This window comes from Sceloporus occidentalis, unplaced genomic scaffold (genome assembly GCF_023333645.1).
Source record: "Sceloporus occidentalis isolate IW3139 unplaced genomic scaffold, rSceOcc1.0.p SCAF_9, whole genome shotgun sequence".
Classification (NCBI taxonomy): Eukaryota; Metazoa; Chordata; class Lepidosauria; order Squamata; family Phrynosomatidae; genus Sceloporus; species Sceloporus occidentalis.
Window position 1 is genome coordinate 28263833 of NW_028316989.1, and position 21580 is coordinate 28285412.

Consider the following 21580-nt stretch of genomic DNA (forward strand, 5'->3'; position numbering starts at 1 on the left):
AGATCCCATTTGATCTTGGAAGCTAAGCATGGCTAGCTCTGGATAGTCCTGGGATGGGAGACCACCAACAGATACCAGACTCTCATTTCAGAGGAAGAAACTGGCAAAACACCCTTTTTGCCTAAGAAAACTCTAGGAAATTCATGGGTCGAAAGCAACTTGAATGTATATACACACAAACATACAAGGCACCAGATTTCATCTGATCTTGAAAGCGAAGCTAAGCATGGTCAGCTCTGGATAGTCCTTGGATGGGAGACCACCAACAGATGCCAAGTGTTGGAGGCTCTCATTTCAGAGGAAGGATGTGGCAAAAACCACCTTTGCATCTTCCTTTGCCTAGAAAAACCCTAGGAAATCCATGGGGTCAACATGCAACTTGAAGGTCCATACGCACATCCTAAAAGCAACAAATCCCGTTTGATTTTGGAAGCTAAGCAGGGTTAGCTCTTGTTCATGCATAGATGGGAGACCACCAACAAAGACCAGATGCTATTAGGCAATATTTCATAGGAAAGAAAGGGGCACGGCAAGATCAACATTAGGGTAGAACAACGTCAAACATACAATGAAAAGGTGAAGTCGAAGGCTTTCATAGCCGGCATCCATTCTCTGAAGATGCCAAAGCCACAGATGCTGGCGAAATGTCAGGAATAAACTCTTCTAGAACGTGGCCACAGAGCCCCCAAACCCCACAAAAATCTGCAATGAAAAATTAAAATTAATATATCTCTTAAGAATAATCTTTGAGGGAAAAAAGGGTCCAGAGAGAGGGTCTTCCCACTAGAGGACGCTCAAAGAAAGCTGCAAAAGGGTTTCTCGGTTCGACTTGAGTTCCTAGTCTTTCCACAAACATTTACATTCTGCAAGTCTGGACTACCCTCCTCTCTTGTTCCTCTGTATATATTGGAATAAAACAACAACCATGTCAAGAAACCTTTGTTTCATCTCTCTCTCTCTCTCTCTCTCTCTCTCTCTCTCTCTCTCTCTGTGGGTATAAAATATTACCCATACATAGGGAAAAAATATGGATTGCAATGAAGAAATGTTGCTGCATGGTTCGATGCTTACGCTCAACACATGCGAAAGATGCACAACTGTCATCAGTGCTGAGTTTGGCTTTTTTTGAAGGGTCTTATGAGAGCAAGTTGCAGAAGGGAAAGGACTTAGCCTTAAACCAGCACCATTGGAAATGTAGGACTACCCTGCTTCCAATTTGCAAGACAACTTGCCTGCAGAAACCCCACTGATGACCCGAAACACACTGCAGAAATAATTACTTTGAGACAGCTTTAACTACCTTGGGCTCAGTGCTAGGAAATCCTGGGAACTGTAGTTTTATCGTGGCACCAGAGCTCTCTGACAGAGAATATTAAATGACTTACAAAACTATAGTTCCCTGAATTGCCTAGCACTGAGCCAGGGCAGTTAAAGTGGTCTCAAACTGGATTATTTCTGCAGTGTGTTTTGGACTGATATGAAACAAACATTAGCTGCATCTCTTCGGAGTTTATCACACAGGGGCTGATTTTGGCATTAAAGAGATATTAAAGCGCATTTAAAGCATCCTGAAAACGAAGACAAAATGGCAAATGAGCAAATAAAGTGATATCGGAAATGCATTGTCGCTGAAATCCTAAAAGTAAAAAGATGCGCATTAATGCTTCTTTGCGAACACTTTAATGGTGGGTTTTGTGCGACGTTGTGTGAAGTCGTTACACGTATTTTCCCAGGATATTCATGGGATAAACTCCCAATCTCCTTCAAAACATCCTAGTGAGTATGGTGCTGGCCATTTCGATGGTCTTGTATGGCATAATGGTTTGGGTGTTGGGATACAAATCTGGAGACTAGGGTTTGATTCCCAGCTCGGCCTTAAAACGCACTGATCTTGTGCGAGTCACACTCTCTCAGCCTCATGGGAAAGCAATGGCAAACCTCCTCTGAACCAAATCTGGCCAAGAAAACCCTGTGATAGGTTTGCCTCCATAGGTCAGAAACGACTTGAAGGCACACAACAATGAGAACAACCTCAAAATGGAACTGTTCCAAGCACCACATAAGAAGCTGTCCTCAATACTACTACTACTACTACTACTAATAATAATAATAATAATAATAAAATTATTTATACTTGGCCTCTCCAATGAAACCAGTGACCCATTTATTTCAGAGTCACCAAGACTGAATGTCGCTGTTGTGTGCCTTCAAGTCGTTTCACACTTACAACAACCCTCAGGTGAAGCTATCATGGGATTTTCTTGGCAAGGTTTGGTCAGAGGAGGTTTGCCATTGCCTTCCCATGAGGCTGAGAGAGTGTGACTTGCCCGAGGTCAGTGGGTTTTAAGGCCGAGCTGGGAATCAAACCCTAGTCTCCAGATTTGTATCCCAACACCCAAACCACTGTAAGGCCCTGAACTTGACCATCAAAATATGTTTTGAAAGTCACAGCCAAAAAATTTGGTTGCCTGGAGGGGGGATTCGAACCCTGCTCTCCTGGACTCCTAGTCCAACAGTCAATTCAATATACAGTGTGCCCTTGCCTTACACAGGGATTTGTTCCAGACCCCGCCACATAAGACAGGTTCTGCACATGCTTGAGCCCCATTGGAACTTATGGGGCTTTTGCATGTGGTGTGGTGCGTGCAGCGCAGGTGCAAAAGCAGGCACCATTTCTTCTGGAGTTTATCACACTAGTGAGATTCTATGGGAAAACGGGATTTAAACGAGATTTAAATTAGAGAAAACCTGGAAATGCCCAAAGTTTATCACATGACGTCACTATTAATGTGAAATAACGCGAAGTTAAAGCAAAGTTAAACCAGAGAAAAATGGCAGCTTTTTACTTTTGGGAAATTCCAAAAATAAAAAAGGTGGCGTCTTTCTCTGCTTTAACTTCGGCTTAAGTTTGTGTCATTTCACTTTAGCAGCAATTTGGGTTATAAACTTCCCGAATTTGCAGGTTCTGTTTACATTTGATTTGATTTAACTCTTGTTTAAATCCCGTTTTCCCATGGGATCTCGGTAGTGTGATAAAGCTTTTTGTCACAAAGCCGCGTATAGTGCATCCGCGTATGACGTGGGCGCCCTGTACCCCATTTGTCACTAACATTGACAGGCTTCAGTTTTATCTAAGCCCTATCTGGAAATCCTAGGGATTGAACCTATGTGCGTGTATCATTACCAGCAAACAATGTCCCTTCTTCTTTTTTAGCACAGTTTTTAAAAAGCTAGTCTTTCTGGAATCCCTTTGCAACCTCTTGCACTGGACACATGCATGCGTTAAATAAAAAGGTGCGCTGACTCCCTGAAAGGATTAAAATAAATACTGCTCAAGGACTTTAATCGCAAACAGTTAACTGCTCCTTGCTTTTCGGGAATATTTCTTCCCTGATAGGAGAAGAATTAGAGTAATTTATGGAGCAATGCGCTCCCGAAAACAGCTTTGCGAGAGGAAAGCTTTTCCAATTATTCGCCGGTGTTTGGGTTCCCTTTCTTCCCTTTCAAAATGACTTGTTTACACTCGGGGAGCACTTCTAAATTTTTAATAGAGAGGGAGAATGCCTTTAATTAGGCCAAGTGACTTGTTTATGTCCAGGTTGCGCAGTTGCTTAGCGTTGTAAAACAGAGGGATGGATAGGCCGCCATTGCTGCATTTTGCTGGGGCCTCTTTTCTCTTCCCCCGTAATTGCATTTAATGCTTGCACGAAAGTCTTATTTGACCACCTAAAGAAGACCGAACAGAGGAAAACAAGGCTCCAGCAGGACGGGAGAAGTCATATCCATCCCCAAACCGGTTCCATTATGGTGCGTTTTTCCAGGCTTTTGCCGACGTCCTTTGCAAAATCTGCTACAAAGTGAAAAGCAAAATTCCCATGGCTTTGAGCAGATCTGGATTGCGGGACTTCATCAGAAAAGGGCTTGAGGGAGGCAGCCAAACTTTAAGCCCCAACACAAAGGTTTTCATCCTCTTAAGGCAATGAGTTTTCACTGGGAGATAGGATATTGATGCCTTAATCATGGGCCAATTTCAACGCCAAAAGAATGGTCACAACTCGCTTTGGAAAGCTGTGGTGCCTACCTACATTTGGATGTCTTTAAAAAGTTTTATTTGCAATTTGCACTTTTCATATGCAATTTGCACAATTTGCACAATTTGTAATTTTCATTTGCAATTTGCAATCTGCAGTTAAGCCTTCAGGACAATTAGGGCAGCATCAAAAGCCCACAAAAACACCCAATTTTAAATTTAACAATTCCACATCTTGGAAACAAAGAATTACAAATGAGCTCTTCTTTCCCCCCAAATGAGGTGAAGGTAATTTGTAATTTTATTTGTAATTTGTAATTTGAGGTGAAAGTTTTTGCCATCTTAACATGATATTTAAAATGCTCTTCAGGCGCCCAACCTCTCCGATCCCAAATGTTTGAGTTAAGCATTAAACGTTTGACAGCAAACATCTAAACGAACAGATAAACTGTGACATATCCAAATGCGTTTATGCGCCAGTTTCCTAATTGTCACCAGGATTTATTTGCAATTTTTATTTAAGGGTTGCACCTCGGCTCCTTTCTCATGGTCTGAATTGCATTTCTTTTTCCAAAGAGAAGTGTGTTTGGAATCGCAGTGAAAGGATTGGGCAACTTCAAACTCTTAAGTATTAAAAGGCAGAGAGCTTAATTTCCTTTGGCGGCCGCTTGATCATAAATGAAACAGGAACAAAAGCGACATGTTAAATTCAAAAGACAGCGACAGGAGCAGATGTGTAGGAAACCTCAAACTGCAACCGATAAATCCAAGAGGTGCAAAAAAATGTTGCTTAAATAAACTGGGGTACAGCCGTCCACAAGAAAATTCTGTGCAAACCCCATTAAAACGAATGGGGTGTTTGTGCAGGAAAATATCCCGTTAGATTGTGTCCTGAAGGCACAAAGCATTTCTCAAAAATCAAAACTGTATAAACGGACATATCTTTAAAGCTCCCACTTAAATGCTTTCCCTGTGAATTATGGCGCATGCTTACTCCCATTATGATAAACTGAAAGCATCAATTCAAAATGATATTTTGACATGGTCAATATATATTGTGCCTAAATATGTACTTTGACGCTGTATTAATGAGTGCAATTTTTAAAATTAAAAGCACACACCCCCCCCTTTTTTTTTCTGCTGTGAGAATATTTTTGGGAGCATTATTTCAAATGCAGTTTTTGCCTCTCTGTGGTTTTTAATCTAATATATTCTTTATTTGTCTTGATGAAACCTATACTTCCACTGATACAAGGAAAAAAATGGTTTATGAAATTTGGACAGATAGGGGAATAATGTTATCCTAACTAACAATATCTTCAATTTTGATTTTTATCCTTCGTTCTAAATATTTATTTAATTAGAGGTAGAGTATCCATGATGAATTTAAAAATATAAGTCACTTTTGGATGGATATTCTGGGATACAAGAGTTTATACACCTTTTACGTTTGGATAATTCAGATGATTCCTTCACGAAAAGGTGGAATATAAATAAATTATTGTTGTTGTTATTATTATTATTATTATTATTATTATTATTATTATTAATGTATTTCAAGATACAGATGGAAGAGAAACCACTGCATATAAACAATGCCCTTTTTAAAAATTGCAATATTATTTTGACTAACCAAATGTCAGACCTTTGATCGGCTAAATATTCTAATATACAATATTGCTAACCGACGTATGTAACTTTTTACATATGCCTTATATTAGCAAAGCAGTGCAAATGGACTTTGCAGAAAGATTTCCTTGAAAAGAATAGCATTGAGGTTAGCTCCAATTTTACATTGATCTGAAGCACCATCTTGCTGCTAAAAGGCAAAAGGCAAACTTGGGCTATTATCAAGAAAAGGAATGAAGATCGCTTTCTCTCTGTGTTCATCTATTCCTTTCTAGCAGGCGAAATGCATTTTATTCTCTAACAAGCATTGTCTGAATGGCAATGGCATCCGTCAGGAAAGCAAAAGAATTTGAAACAGGAGATTTCTATTTAGGTATCTTTTTTTTCCACTGAGGATACAAGGAGTGCAAAAGCTGATATAAAGAGACAAATGGATGCTTCAGGCAATGAAAAGGCGTAGATTGCTCTGCTGGTCTGTAGTGGCTGAAGTATAAAAGTCAGAGGAGGAAAATATCATCTTGATTAGAGACAAGCAAAATATCCTGAAACGTTGAGCAAATTTCTGAGTTCTCCAAAACTCTCCGTTCAGCTAAGTTCATCAGCAAAATGTGCAGCAAGACCAGGATTGTGTTAGTGTTTTACTCTGATGCAAATGCAATTGCACAAGTTTCTTTTTTGTGACATTATATAATGTACAACTACTCACAGTCCTGTATTTCCTGGCCAGCTTTTCATGCAATGGTGCCATCCACCCAGCATAAATCCAACGTCTTTATGCAATTTGTGGTACACAACCAGTAAAAGAGGATTTCAAGTGGAACGGATGCAGACTTCCCTCTCATACCTGGAAAAAGAAAACTGGGAAGCTGTTTAAATGCAAGATGCAAGAAATGAACTCAAAGCAAGCAAGGAATAACTGGTCTTGCCAGTTCAGAGGAATTTAGGGCCGTAGCCAAGAGAAAGGGGGCAAAATTGAGGGCATTGCCCACCAGGTAAAAATTCTGCCCCTCCAAATGAAATTTTCATCCAGTCTTGAAATTTCAAAGTAACTTAAAACTGCATTGAGTTTGGGTTTGGCACCCAAAGAAAATGGGTCAGAGAAAGTGAGCAAGAGAGAATAAACACAGCAAATGGAATAGTTCTAGGTACAAACAATTCTCAGAGTCTAAAGATGCTGCTGCATTGCAGAATAAATGCAGCTTGGCACTGCTTTAAGTGTCCTGGCTCCATCCTATGGAATCCTGGGATTTGTAGTTTGTTATGGCATCAGAGCTCTCTGGCAGAGAAGGCTGAGTATCTTCCCAAACTACAAATCCCAAAATTCCATAGCATCGAGCCACGCATGGCAGCTAAAGTGGTGTCAAACTGCATTAATTTTGCAGTGCAGATGCATTTTAAATCCCTTCAATGCTAAAAGGAAATTTTCATTTGGGGACAGAATTTTTATTTGGAAAAGTGATGGCTTCATTTTGTACAAACACATCTGTAACTACACAACTGGTAGGCCTTAAATTTGGGGGGGGGGGGGCAAGACTTGCAACCTAAGACACAGGCCTTGTTGATGTCATTCATCATGGGACATTAAGCGCCAACTGCAATTGCTCACCTAATGCCAGTGTAATATCATATATCAAGTGTAAGGACTGTGATGTTTATTTTCTCTTTGGAAATATGAGTTGTCCAAACTCAGCACAGAGCAGAAATGTGACACGCTTTTGTCATTTCTGTTTAAACTCTTTTGCAATATACTGGAGCTGCAGTCCAAGGAGATAAAGTTGGCCCTTTAAGCTCTGTCTTAAACAAGATCTGTTTTTAATACCTTCCTCTCCCCAACACGAAAAGACATGTTTATTGATCATGAATGACAAGTCAATAAAGTCACTTAAAACTATTACAATCATGGCAGTGATCAATAAACACTGAGTGCAACTTGGATAGCTGATTTGGAGACATGGTCATTGAAAGTCACGCTCATGTTTGCAGAGGGATAAATGGACACTCAGGTAGTGACATGGAAGGTTCTGGTTTTGCTCAATGTTGATGGTTTACAAACAATTGCCTGTCTATGACTGTGTTCATTCTAAGTTGCACCAATAGAAGTATAGTGTTCTGCTTTGGTCAGACCTTACCTGGAATATTGTGTCCATTTTTGGTCACCAGAGGTCAAGGATGTGGACAAGCTGGAGTGGGTCCGGAGGAAGGTGACCAAAATGGTGGAAGGTCTGGAAACCACCAAACCCTATGAGAAGCAGCTTAGGGGGCTGGGTATGTTTAGCTTGGAGAAGAGAAAGTTAAGAGGGAACATGATGCCATGTCTAAATATTGGAAAGGATGTCATAATGAGGATGGAACAAGCTTGTTTAGTGCAACTCTAGAGACCAGGTCACGAAGCAATGGACTCAAACAGGAAAAAAGATTCCACCTAAACATTAGGAAGAACTTCCTGATGGTAAGAGCTGTTTAACCATGGAAGACACTGCCTCCAAGTTTGATGGCGTCTCCTTCTTTGGAGGTCTTTAAGCCGAGTCTGGATAGCCATCTGTCCCAGGGAGGGTTGAATGGCGTCTTCTTGAATGGATGAAGGAGGTTGGATTGGATGGTCCCTTGTGGTCTCTTCCAACTCTAGGATTCTATTATTCAGCATTTTGGAGAGCTCCCGTAAACTTTTGATAAAAACCAAGCTTGGGTTTTACTTGCCCATAGTCAGGGAAGCCGCTAGCTACCCCCTGAACATGAGGTTCCTCAGCCATGCCCCAAGTCATTTATCCCGTCAAATTCAACGCTCTTGGAAACTCTTGTCTTGCAGAGGTAGGAGCTTAAAATGGAATCGTAGACATCATATTTGGAGATAGCTGGGGTGGTGTGGTGTGTTGCATGTTGCATGACTTCTAGAAGGCCAAAGACTGAATCCCGGCTCAGTTATGGAAACTCACCAGGTGACCTTGCGAAGGTCAAACTCTTTCAGCCTAGGAAGAAGGCAATGGCAAACCCCCTGTGAGAAAAGAAAATCCTAGGATAGGGTTGCCATATTGGAGCCAATGTGTGAAGTGTTTTGATTGTTGGACTAGGACTCTGGAGACCAGGGTTTGAATCCGCACTCCGCCATGGAAAACCATTGAGTCATCTTGAGCGAGTCGCACACTCTCAACCTCAAAGGAAGGCAACTTGGCTTTCTGATGAAGCAGGAGGGCAGGCAACCATGTGGTGCCTTTTGGCAACTGGGGCCCCAAACCTCCAAGGAAGCCCAGGCAAGGGTGCCTTCATAGCTACATCTTGGTTCCTTTCGATGTACTATCAACATACCTCTATGCATTGCAAGAGAAGGCGTTGGGGCGATCATCTGCCCAAGCCAGGGGCAGACTTGGCACAGCCGCCCATCAATAATAGATGCCACCCCTTTTTAAAAATTTCCATTCTTCTTTTCTAGAGCCAATTTTTAACACCTCCCAGAGCCCAAGGAAATGCAATCTGGAGCCAATCTCAAGTGACATCTCCCCTAGCTCTGGAAAGTCCAGGGTTCCGATCCCAACAAGGGGCCATCTGTCCTCATTGCATGTGCTGATTAGAAACAGCGTAGGTGGGCCCTATCCACCAGGGATGGGGACTTGGAACAAACAGATGCTGGGGTGGATGTGCCTTGCAAAAGCCAGCCAGCCAGCCAGACGTGGCTCGGAGCCAAACCTGCTAATCACGGCCGCCTCTGAAGTGGCTCTAATCAATGGCACAAGGCTTGTCTCAACTCATGTTGTTTGCTCAAGCTGGTAGTTTAGAGGTGCCACGTACAAGATATTTGTCGTCGTAATTTCTCCAAACAGGTTAAGGCAAATAATGATGCAAGGGGTGGGGTTGGGGGGGTATCAGCATATTGATGCGGCGAGGGTCTCCCCCTCCCAAAATTAGAATTATAAACATGCTTTTCCCCCCTCCTCCTTGCATTGCTTCAGAGGAACCAGATGTTTTGAGGAGGCAAAGTCCAATGCAACATGGCAAAGGAAAGCAAAACTTGTTCTTGTTCCAATGGGAGAAAACAGAATTAGATTGCAATGGAGTGGCAAAGTTTGTTGAAGTGGTGGAAGAACGGTTGCTTCTCACTTGCCAGCCATATTTTATTTTATTTTATTTTTATCCCACCTTTCTCCCAAAGTGGGACCCAATGTAAATTTTGGAAATGTCTAATTTACAATTTGTAAGCCGCTCTGAGAGCCTTTTGGTTGAAGAGCGGAGTATAAATATCCTAAATCAATCAATCAATCAATCAATCAATTTTCTGAGGCTGAGATGGTGTGACTTGTCCAAACAGAGTAGATTTGGTTTAATTGGCTTTATTTCTATGGATTATTTAATTGCATTTTAATAACGACTCTTTTGTTTGCTTTTGTTTATGCATTGGTAAGCGTTTTAATGATATGTGTTTCATCTCTTGAAAGCTACCTTGAATCCTAGGACTGGAAAAGGGCAGGAGATAAATGAATAAAGAACAAGAAGAAAGGAGAAGAAGAAGAAAAGGAGGAGGACGTTAAGCAACAACAACAACAAACTGAGCTAGATCCCTTTACAATTAATAGAACTGAAACGGTATCCGAATTGATTCGCAGTCACTTTTCTATGCAAATTGAAGAATGTTGGATGATGTGAATCTTTTAGAGAATCCGGATTAATGACTTCCCAGGCTCAGCGCATTAATGGCACCAATGGCACTTGCTTTCTATGAGGTTCATAAGAAGTTCAGTGGCATTTGTGCCAGGAGGAACTTGTATGCATTTGAGTCCTCAGTGCCAGGACTTTGAAAGAGTTGAATTAGAAGCATAATTGGGAACGGCATTAAAATACCCGCTATGCCACAACAGATGGCATCTGTTAAGCAGAGGCCCCAGTGTCCCAGTCTTCGTGGGTTGCATGCAATGCCTTCTGCTGTCCCACCAGTTGAGCATGGCACACTATGGAGAAGGTGGGCAAAGGCCTGCTCCAAGATGATGTTATGCTTGGGTTGAGCTCCCACGCTGGGGTTGCATAGTCTGGATCTCTCGACAAAATCCTACTACACTGAGGAGACATAGGTTCATAGACTGGAATCGTCCATTTGGAGATGTGTCTATCCCTAGCTATGTCTCCTGATGCAAAGGACTCCATCACATGCATCTGAGGAAGTAGGCTCAAGTCTACAAAAGTTCATGACACCAACTTCTTTCTTTCAGTTAGTCTCTAAGGTGCTCCTACTGATTTTAAAAACTAACACAGCTATATATTTGAATACAGTCTCAGTAGCAGGCCCACTGTAACATTCATACTCTTCTAATATCTAGGAAAGCTCATGCTGCCAACTTCTTCCTTCCAGTTAGTCGCAAAGGTGCTACAAGGTCTCTTTTCATACTAAGAACGCATTGCATTTTCATCAGTAGGAAAGGTGAGACTTATCCATTGCAGCTGTCCTCTCCAAAACTATTTTTTGCAGTGGAGTGTCTTCCGTCTCAACAGGAACACCAACCAAAAAATAAATAAATAAAAAAAATCTAATACACCTGCAAATCTTTTAATTTCCAAGTTAATTAAGCCACATGCCTCTCTCCCAGCCAGCCTTCAGTCACACAAGAGCTTTCGTGTTTTTTCCCCCGTAGAAAGTGTACTCGGGGCACCGTTTGCAAACTGCGTGTATCCAAACTCACCCACTTGTCGGGTTACATCAAATAATAAAATGTTTAAACATCATAAACACCGGCAGAAAATTGACTTATTTTATCCGTGCCTTTGCTAAGCACAACTGGATTACCGGCAGATTTGAGGTAATTAATTATAAGCTTCGAGGGGAAATGTGGCATAACAGACTCATTATTAATAGAAATGTTACATTTGGATGGGACTTTGTTTGGGGTGTTTTTTATTCCCCACCTCTTCCTTTTTGAAAGTCCTGACTGTCATCAAGTCAAAGGAAAAATGTTCAACACAGAGTTTGGAAAACTTCACAGCAAGTAGAGTCTTCCGAGGGATGTCTTTTATTGCTATTGTTTACTGTTGTTTTATTGGTTATGGTGAGTTGGTTTATGGGGCATTGTATTTTATTGTGTTTTAACGTTTTTTAATATTGTTGTAAGCTGCCTCGATCTCATTGGAGAGGTGGGGTATAAATAAATTTATTATTATTATTATTATTATTATTATTATTATTATTATTTTAGGATGGATGGGAGGGGAGATGTCAACCTTTGAGGTATTGTTGTTTTTGTCATCATCATCATCATCATCATCATCATCATCATCATCATCAATATCCTTGCAAACACAACCAAAGCACCTCAGCAGATGTCCATCCAACCTCTGTTTAAAGACATCCAAAGAAGACAACTCCACTGCTCTCCAAGAGATTTCCGCATCTCATCCTCATCAATGCTAGAAATTTGGAGACCAATGGAAAAATCTTATTGGAGGAACAGCATTCTTTTTTTGTGGGACGAGGATGCCTTCATTTATCCTCCCCTTCCAATCTGCATCCATGGGACCCACCTTCCCTACCCTGTCCTTGCTTAAAGGGCCATCTGGTAGATTTCCATGACTGCAAACTAAATTTTGGCAGACATGGTTTCCATCCCTTGGTAGCCTCTTTGATCTGAGATGTGAACGGCAGGTAACTTCGCCAAATGATTCCTTGTGGATGGGGACCGTTTTGTAAAGAAGAAGTAGTTTTGCAAGGTTTCCTTGTGCTTGGTAGGCCTCTTAATTGGTTTCATCACAGCTTCTCGCCGCTGGCCATTATAATTATTCTCCCTTTGGAGAAGAAGAAACCAGATGTAGTTCTGCCGATTGGTTGGAAGACCAGCCTGGGTGTAAAGAAGCAACCAAGGATTTCGTCGCATGCTCTTTGGACATATGCACGGCTCAGGGGCTCATCTTCCCAGGGCTTTGCAACCTGGGTGACTCTCCCTTTTGCATCTGATGATCACCTTCTCTCTCTGAATGGGCAGCATGAGAAGGAAAACAGAGGAGTGGAAAGGAAATGTACCATTTCTTCTTCTTCCCCCCTCCTCTCCATCTCTCTCCGGAAATGCACAGCGTTGTTATTTGTCGTTTGCAAATCTTTGCATTTGTTTTTCATTTATACCAGGAGCTGGGTTGGCTTGTCGAGGAGCCAAATTGCCTCTAAATATTATCTGTTCGGTGACAGCACCTCCGAGGCATGCAGACAACGGTGGCACTTGTGGAGTGCGGGCGACCATCTGGTGTTGTGTCTTGAGCAAACGCACAAAGACAAGCAGAGCATTGCTGTTCCCAATGTGTTTGTTTCTGCCCTGTCAGTCCCAAGCTCTCAGGGACTAAGAGAAAAGAGGCTGTGACAGCGATAGCCAGTATCAGTGTGGGTTTTAGTCCAAACTTTAAAGGAGTTGTCCAAGGCGTTGATGCAAATACACAAAAAAGTACCTTGGATAGAAGCACAGCTGGTTTGATTTGGGGGTGCCATTGTGGATGCAAAGGGAAAGACATGTTAGACTCATTATTATTATTTAGGGGTAGGGGATATGTAAAATTTTAAATGTATAGTGTATTTTATTGCTATTTTTTGCCTTTTGTAACCCGCCTCGATCGGTAGGGAAAGGCGGGATATGAATAAAATTATTATTATTATTATTATTATTATTATTGGATTGGAAGTCTCCTCAAATGAAGGGTATGGCAGGGTAAAACAAACAACTAAATGAAGCCACTTTTAAACTTCTGTGAGTGAACAAAAAGCTTAAAAGTGAGAAACTATGCTCAGGACAAGAGGCCACTGTTAGAAAAGAATATGAAGAAAGAGAATGGTTCCCGATTGGAAAAAGGCTCAGGCAAGGCTGCATTTTACCACCCTAACTGTTCAACTTGTATGCAGAAAATATCATAAGAAAAACAAGCTCAGACTCAGAAGAAAGAGGAGTGAAAATCAGAGGAAGGAACATCGACAATATGTGGATGACACCATAATACTAGCAGAAAACATCATGGATATGGAACAATGTTGGAACAGAATATGGAGAAACCGAATGGTTCTCAGTTGGCAAAGGGGTCATATAAGGCAGCATTTTATCACCGTGTATGTCAAACTTATGTGCAGAAAATATCATAGGAAGAGCAGGGCTAGACTTAGAAAAAAGAGGAGTGAAGATCGGAGGATGGAACATCGACAGTCTAAGATACGCAGACAACACCATAATACTAGCAGAAAACATCACAGACTTGGAATAATAACTAAGGAAGGCCAAAGAAGAAAATGCAAAGGCAGGATTGCCTGTGAAACATAAAGGAAATAAAAAATAATGACTACAGAGGGTTTACTGAAATTCAACCTAGATAATGAAGATACTAATATATAGTTAAAGATTTCCCATTCCTTGGATTAAATATTAGTCAGAATGGCGACTGAAGTGAAGATGTCAGAAGATGACTAGGTATGGGAAGGACAGCCATGAAAGAACTAGAGAAGATCCCTAAAGAGTAAAGATATACAACTGAGCACTAATGTTAGGATCATCCAAGCCATTGTATTCCCCATCGCCATGTACGGATGTGAGACCTGGGCACTGAAGAAAGTGGACAAAAAGAAGATCAATTCATTGGAGATGGTGGTGCTGGAGAAGAGTGCTGTGGATCCCACAGACAGCCAAAAAGTCGTCTCTTTCTACATCCTTCCACCTTTCCTATCATTATTGTCTATTCCAATTTCCATGCCTTCTCATGATCTAGCCAACATACAACAGCCTCCACTTCATCATCTTAGACAGTGAAGAAAGTGGACAAGAAGATCAATTCATTGGAGATGTGGTTCTGGAGAACAGTGCTGAGGATGCTGTGGACGGCCAAATAAATAAAACAAATGGGTCCTTGAACAGATCAAGCCCGAAAACTCCCTGGAAGCCAAGACAATGATACTGAGGCTGTCGTATTTTGGCCACATCATGACACAACTGGAAATGACAATAATGCTAGGAAAGGTGGAGGGAAGCAGAAAGAGAGGAAAACTGCATGCTAGGTAGATGGTTGTGGGTATGAATTTGCAAGACCTAAGCAGAGCATTGGAGGTGTCTCATCCACATGGTCACCATGGATTGAAGTCAACTCAAAGGCAGTTAACAACAGCAACAAAACAGTTGATAGCTTGCATGTCAGTTAATTCACATCACCTGAACATTAGAGGTGCTTTCCAACCTATTAAGAGTTCAGCAATGTAGATAGCTCCTTTAGAGTTTAGACCAGTGGTTCTCAACCTGTGGGTTGCGACCCCTTTGGGGGTCGAACAATGTTTTCACAGGGGTAGCCTAAGACCATCGGAAAACACATATTTCTGATGGTCTTCAGAACCGAGACAAAAATAATGTTATGGTTGGGGGTCACCACAACATGAGGAACTGTAATAAAGGGTCACGGCATTAGGAAGATTGAGAACCATTGGTTAAGACTAAAGTACGGAAAGGATTTATTGCCCCATTGACTTGGAAGCCATGAGCTGCCCCCAATTTTAAATTGTGTGGAAGGAGATGAGAAGGAGGGAGGAGAGGAAGCAAAGGAAGAAGAGAAACTACATTGCCAACGATGCCGCCCAAATGAGCAAAACCTGTTCTCCAGCACAGAAAACAGCAGTCCGACAGCCGTCAGGATTGCAACCCGCTTGCCTAACAGATGCTTCTAAATGGGGCCAATTTTCCTGAACATTTAGCAGAGCAGCCAGAAATTAAACACATTATAGAAAACATTAGGCAGCCCCATCTAACCCCTTTCTTACCCATACATTTGAGAGATCATACTCCATTTATTTATATATGGGGTGTGGGGGGGGGGGGATCGAAAGAAATTGAATTAAATTCTGTTAATTGGCAGCTACATCTTACTCTCCCCATGCAAGTGTATGATATTTGTCACTTTAACTTATATTAAAAACTCATTTAAAATGCTAGCTAAGTATTGTACAATGTGAAATGGTTGCCACCCGGGAAGTTCATAAAAGCAGAGCAGCAATGTTGGGAAGTAAAATAACATCTTCAATCCCAAAGTAGAGTATGATGGCCGCCTGGTATCCTCTGCAGCTTGGTTCCTCCATGAAGACCAAAATCTGTGGATGCTCAAGTCCCATTAAATACAACAGTGTAGTAAAATGCTGTCCCTTATATAAAATGGCAAGATCAAGGTTTGCTTTTTGGAATTTATATCTTTTTGGAATATTTTTCAAACTGTGGATAGTTGACTCAATGGGTAAAGGATCTGCAGCTATGGAGCGCCAACTGTAGACCTATTTAATTAAAAGTGTTTGATTCTGCAGGTTCATACATCTACTCTATAATAATAATAATAATAATAATAATAATAATAATAATAATATATTTATATCCTGCCTTTCCCTTTCGAGGATCTCTAGCTGGGATTCAGGGTGTTATTTTACTTGCCTGCTCTCATGAACATGTAATTCACAGTATTTGGCTCTATAAGATTGGTGTGTGTGTGTGTGTGTGTGTGTGTGTGTGTGTGTACACACAAACACACACACCCATATTATTGGCCCTCCTTATCCACAGATTTTTTCCCCCCAGATTCAGGCATCCTTGGCTTGAAAATATTTTTTAAAAGTATAAATTCGAAATAGCAAACCTTGATTTATTCTCTGTTACACGTTCATTTTAAATCAAAGGGAAGCTCACCTATGTTCTTGGTCTCCTGAAAAATAAAATACAGGAGAATAAAAGCGTTTGGCTTGCCGTCTTGAGAACATCTGCAGGAACTACATCTGCTCCGTCGCTGTAAAATCTCCGTAAACACACTTAAAGTAATCAATGGGAGTTTAATGTGCAATTACTGTCTTATTAAATCTAAACGGACTGCTTCATACCTTGGCAGCTCAAGGCTGAGGCTCATCCAAATGACAGAGGCTGCATCTGCACTGCAGAGTTAATGCAGTTTGACACCGCTTTAACTGCCATGGCTCAATGCTAGGGAATTTTAGGAGTTGTAGTTTTTGTGAGCTATTTAAGCCTTCTCTGACAGAGAGCTCTGGTGCCACAAAAAAAAAAACCCTACAAATCCCAGGATTTCATAGGATGGAGCCATGACAGTTAAAGCAGTGTCAATCTGCATTAAGCCTGCAGTGCAGGTGCAGTCTAAGATGTTGAAAATTGTTGCTAGGTAGAACTCTTCCATTTGCTGTGTCGGCCTTCTCTTGGCCACTTTCTCTGACCATTTTCTTTGAATGCCAAACTCTATTTCTAAAAGCTGAAGTGCCGCTTTTTGGTTACTTTGAAATTTGAAGGCTGGAGGAAAATTTCATTTGGAGGTGGAGGATGAAGTTGAAGTTGTGATATATAGTTGTATTGTGCCTTCAAGCCATCCGCAACTTATCGCAACCCTAATCCTTCGAAATATGGATCTGACTGGACATAAAGCTTGCAGTAGTGAGGGCAGCTGAGGTCCAAGGAGAAGACATAACGCTGCAGGAGGTTGCAGACAGAGAGGTGTTAAAGTGGTGTGAAACTGTTTTATTTCTGAGGTGGGGATACACTCTAGCTCCCTGCTGTCCACCAGATCTCTGCATAAATATGGTGGCAATGCTTTACACTCTGCCACCATAGAAGCAGAAGTCAGTTGGAGAGGCAGGAAGTGGTCCAGATGTTTCTCTTGATGGTCTCCATCCTTTACTTTTTTCCCTTTCTCTTTTCCAAGTGAGTTGGTGGCAAAGACCTTTTAACTGGTGGCGGGTAGGGGCCTGCTCCCTCATCTCCCCGAATCTGTTTCAAGTACCTGGATGTTTAATATCCTTTGATGCTGAATGTCAAGAGATGGGTAGATACTTCTTTTGGATAACACAGAAATGTAAATGAGCCGTCGCCAAAAGAGGGAGGAAAGAGAAGGAGGAAAGAGGAAAAGAGAGCAGAGAAACCCACTAAGTTCTCCCCTCTTGAAATTTTTATTATTTCCCATCCGAGCCGACTGCTTTTGTTTAATCTTGCCATTCCTTTTCTTCTTGATTGTGTGCTCTTGTTCTCAGGGATATGCAAACTTTATTAGTCAGCCGCGGCAGCTTTCAAGCTCTTGCCGTCGCTTTTGTGTTTGAGAATTGGGAATCAGGTACATTCGACAGTTCGCCCGAGGCGGAGAAGCAAGCGGGAGGAGCCTTTATGAATAATCAGCTTTGACACCCCAACGTCGCTCCTTCATTATAAATATTGTTAAAGGAGTTGTGGCCACCATGAGGCTCAAACATGAGAGCATGGGCTGGAAAGGAGTGTCAGCCTTTGATAGGGGACTTATGGCTAGTTATGGCGCCAGTGATGGTCCAGGTTTTGACAGGCGTCATAGACTGGTCTCTCTTCTCTTTCTCTTTCCTTCCAGGGAAGAAAATTCCCATCCATTCAATTCCTGGGTAGCATAATTATTGTCCTGTCTTTGGGCAACTGAGCTCATTTTGCAATGCACTTCTTGCTTGCTAGTGGCACGCTTGCATATCTCTGTTCCAAATGAATGGACAGTCCTCCAAAGGGTGCCTTAACCATGACTTTTGGTTCACCTTCTTATACTTGGCTTTGTTGCATTTCACTCAACAGAGATTCCTTATAAGGAATAATAATGAATAACACAGGTAGCCCTCCACATTTGCGGATTTGATCATATGGGGTTTTGATTATTTGTGGTTTTGGTTACCTATAAGTCAACTCCATGTATAAGTCAAGGGCAAGTTTTGGGCTGAAATTATGCATTTTGATATGACCCATGGATAAGTCGAGGGTAAAGTTTAGGGGCATATAGCAAAGGATTGTAAAGATGAAGCAAAGCAAAACAATGTCAAAGAACTTACAAAATTCCAGCAGACATAACTCTTTGTGCTTTGTCTTAAGGCTGGATGGATGAGAGAGTAGAGCAGTGATGGCGAACCTATGGCACGTGTGCCAGAGGTGGCACTCAGAGCCCACTCTGTGCTGTGGCGACAGCACATGTGCCCACAGAGTGGGCTCTGAGTGCCACCTCTGGCACACGTGCCATAGGTTCGCCATCACTGCTCTACTCTCTCATCCATCTGTCGCCTCAGCACAGAGTTTGCTAGAGTTTGTTACTAGAAAGCCAGAGGGACATGGCACTTTGCAATAAATAAGTGGGTTTTGGGTTGCAGTTTGGGCACTTGGCCTCTAAAAGATTCATCATCACTGGAGTACAGGGAGTCAGTGCTTCCCATTTTATACTCTTACTTTTCAAGACGAGATGGTTCCTTCTTTTAAATAAGAGTTAAGATAAAGTTCTTACATTGACCCATGCAACTCAGGGTTTTTTTGGGTCAATTTTTTGACCTAAATTTCTAGACTTATACATGAGTATACAGTAATATGTTCTCTCTAGGAATCTCTAAATCCTCCAGTTCAATTCTGCTGGAATTTGACCATAGAGTTTTGCTGGAGAACCTAGATGTTCCTAGAGAAAACACTTCTCTAGGCATTTATAGGTCTTCCAGCATGATTCCATGATCAATTATTATTAGGGGCATACAGCAAAGGATCTAAAAGATGAGGAATTATTATTGATAACCCCATCTGCCCGTAGCTATTTTTACCATCTGCCTATCTTTTAACTGTTTTAATTAATTTTAACTTGAATTTGTAATTAATGTGTTATATTTTATGTTGATGGTGGGTCAGAGACTGTGCAATTTTATGATCTATTGTATTATGTATTTATATTATTTTATTGTAACCCGCCTCAATCCACAGGGAGAGGCAGGCTAAAAATAAATGTTGTTGTTGTTGTTGTTGTTGTTATTATTATCTGGCAGATGTTGATCATAGACCTGCACTGGAGGAAGTGGAGATTTCTAGAGGGATGTTCTCTTAGGTAAAAATGGCCTGGTACAGACTGCCCAAAAATGGTGGTCTGCAGGCGTCCATTTTAATTCCGGAGGAACGCTGCAGCCACTAGACCACGTGATGTCCCTCCAGAGTTAAAAGAACCTTTTTGTTCTGGGTTCTTTTACTGGCATCCAGTTTATGTCGCGAATGTGCCAATGGCTCACTCATGACATAACGGACGCGCTGCGATGTGCGAAGGATAGGCATCCATTACGCCAAAATGTCGGCAGCTATGGCGTCAGGATGCCGCCATTACATACTAGGGTTCCGGACCGTGCGGTTACCGCACGGTCCGGAACCCTAGTATCGCAGCTGCCACACCTCTTTTGGCCTGTCAGTCTCGGGCCAATAATAGTCTTTTTTAATTTGCGGTTTTTCCACAATGACAGGGGTCCTTCACGCCGAACCCCAGCAAATGTGGAGGGACTGCTGTAATCATAATATTTATTTCTTACCTGTCCAGGTGAGTTCCCATGGATCGATTTCCCATGGATCGAGGCTGGGAACTACAACAATGTAAATTAAATGGTAGTTCCAATGGATCGAGGCTGGGAACTACAACAACATAAATTAAAAAGGAAGACAAAGTAGAGGAGATGCTAAAATTCTTTTCATGCTGAGAAAACGGTATCTGTTGGATTTCTTCAGTCTGGAGAGTTGGAAATTTCATTTGAGAAGAAAGTGCTCTGCTTCTTACTTTGAAGAGTGCCTTATGTTTGTTGATTGGGACAAAGTATTTGCATGCTCTTCATCCTTTCTCAAAGCTGGGGAGCCGCCATGAAGGCGCAAGCGTGGCTTGATAAACCTTCCTCCACCGGTGTGCTGTTGCAAGTAATGGCCTCCATTCATTACTGGCCCGGTTGATTTTCATTTGCACTTGGCTCTTAACAATTAGCTTGGGCAGGTGTGAAGGTGATGGAAGAGTTCGGACGCACAGAGGTCAGGCACGGCTCCCGGCGTGATAAATTAACCATTACGATTGAGTAGCAAAAGAGGCATTTTTATGCTTGTCAGCAGCCAAGAGAGAAACAACCCAACATGCATCAGCTCCAGTCAAAGCCAAGCTGTGAATGCAACCATGATGGCTGGAAACCATGTCTCACATGGACATTGATTTTCCATGGAAGGGAATGGGTATTTTTATCTGATGCACAGCATCAACATTTGGTGCAAGGTTGCAGGATCAGAATTGCCAATCCGCATGGCCGAGGAGACTAAGGCTGGGAGACCGGATCTTCTCCTTTTCCAGGACATGTCCTACATTTCAACCTTCTGTCAAGGAGGAATTCCAAAATGTCCTCCATTTTGATCATGACTAAGAACATTGCATTTGCATTTATATTAGTGTCTTTTAGCTTTTATTTGCCAGTGTCCTCCATTTTTCTTTAATAGCCTACATTTTGCAACACCTTGTCCTCCTTTGTGGTTATGACATTTTAGTTGATTACTCAATGCTTGAAAAATGGAATTACAGCAGGATAGTAGTATCTATGCCTGCACTTTATCACATAATGCCATATCTGTCCAGTAGCTGGTCTGGAGTTCATCCGTTGTTGGAGGGATCCTTTTCATTCATAATAATAATAATAATAATATTTTATTTCATAATAATAATATTTATTTTTAGCTCGCCTCTTCCTACAGATTGCGGTGGGTTACAACAGAAAGAGTAAAAACTCATCAACAGAACCAAGTAGGTTGGGCTAAGTGCAAAATAAATGTGAAAGATGTAATGTAAAGGCAATGTTATATAAAGTATGCATAAAAAGGATACTTTTCTGTAGTATGAACAATATACTACAGGAAGTAAGGTGGAATGATATGTTGTTGTTTGGCTTCAAGATGTTTCTGACTTATGGAGACCCTAAGGAGAACCTCTCATGGGGTTCTCTTGGCAAGATTTGTTCAGAGGGGGTTTGCCATGGCCATCCTCTGAGGAGGCTGAGAGAGTGTAACTTACCCAAGGTCACCCATTGGGTTTACATGCTAGGATCCAAACCCTGGTCTCCAGAGTCACGGTCCAATGTTCAAACCATGCTGGCTCCCTCCAACAGAGCTTAAGTAGACACAAAGTTAATGA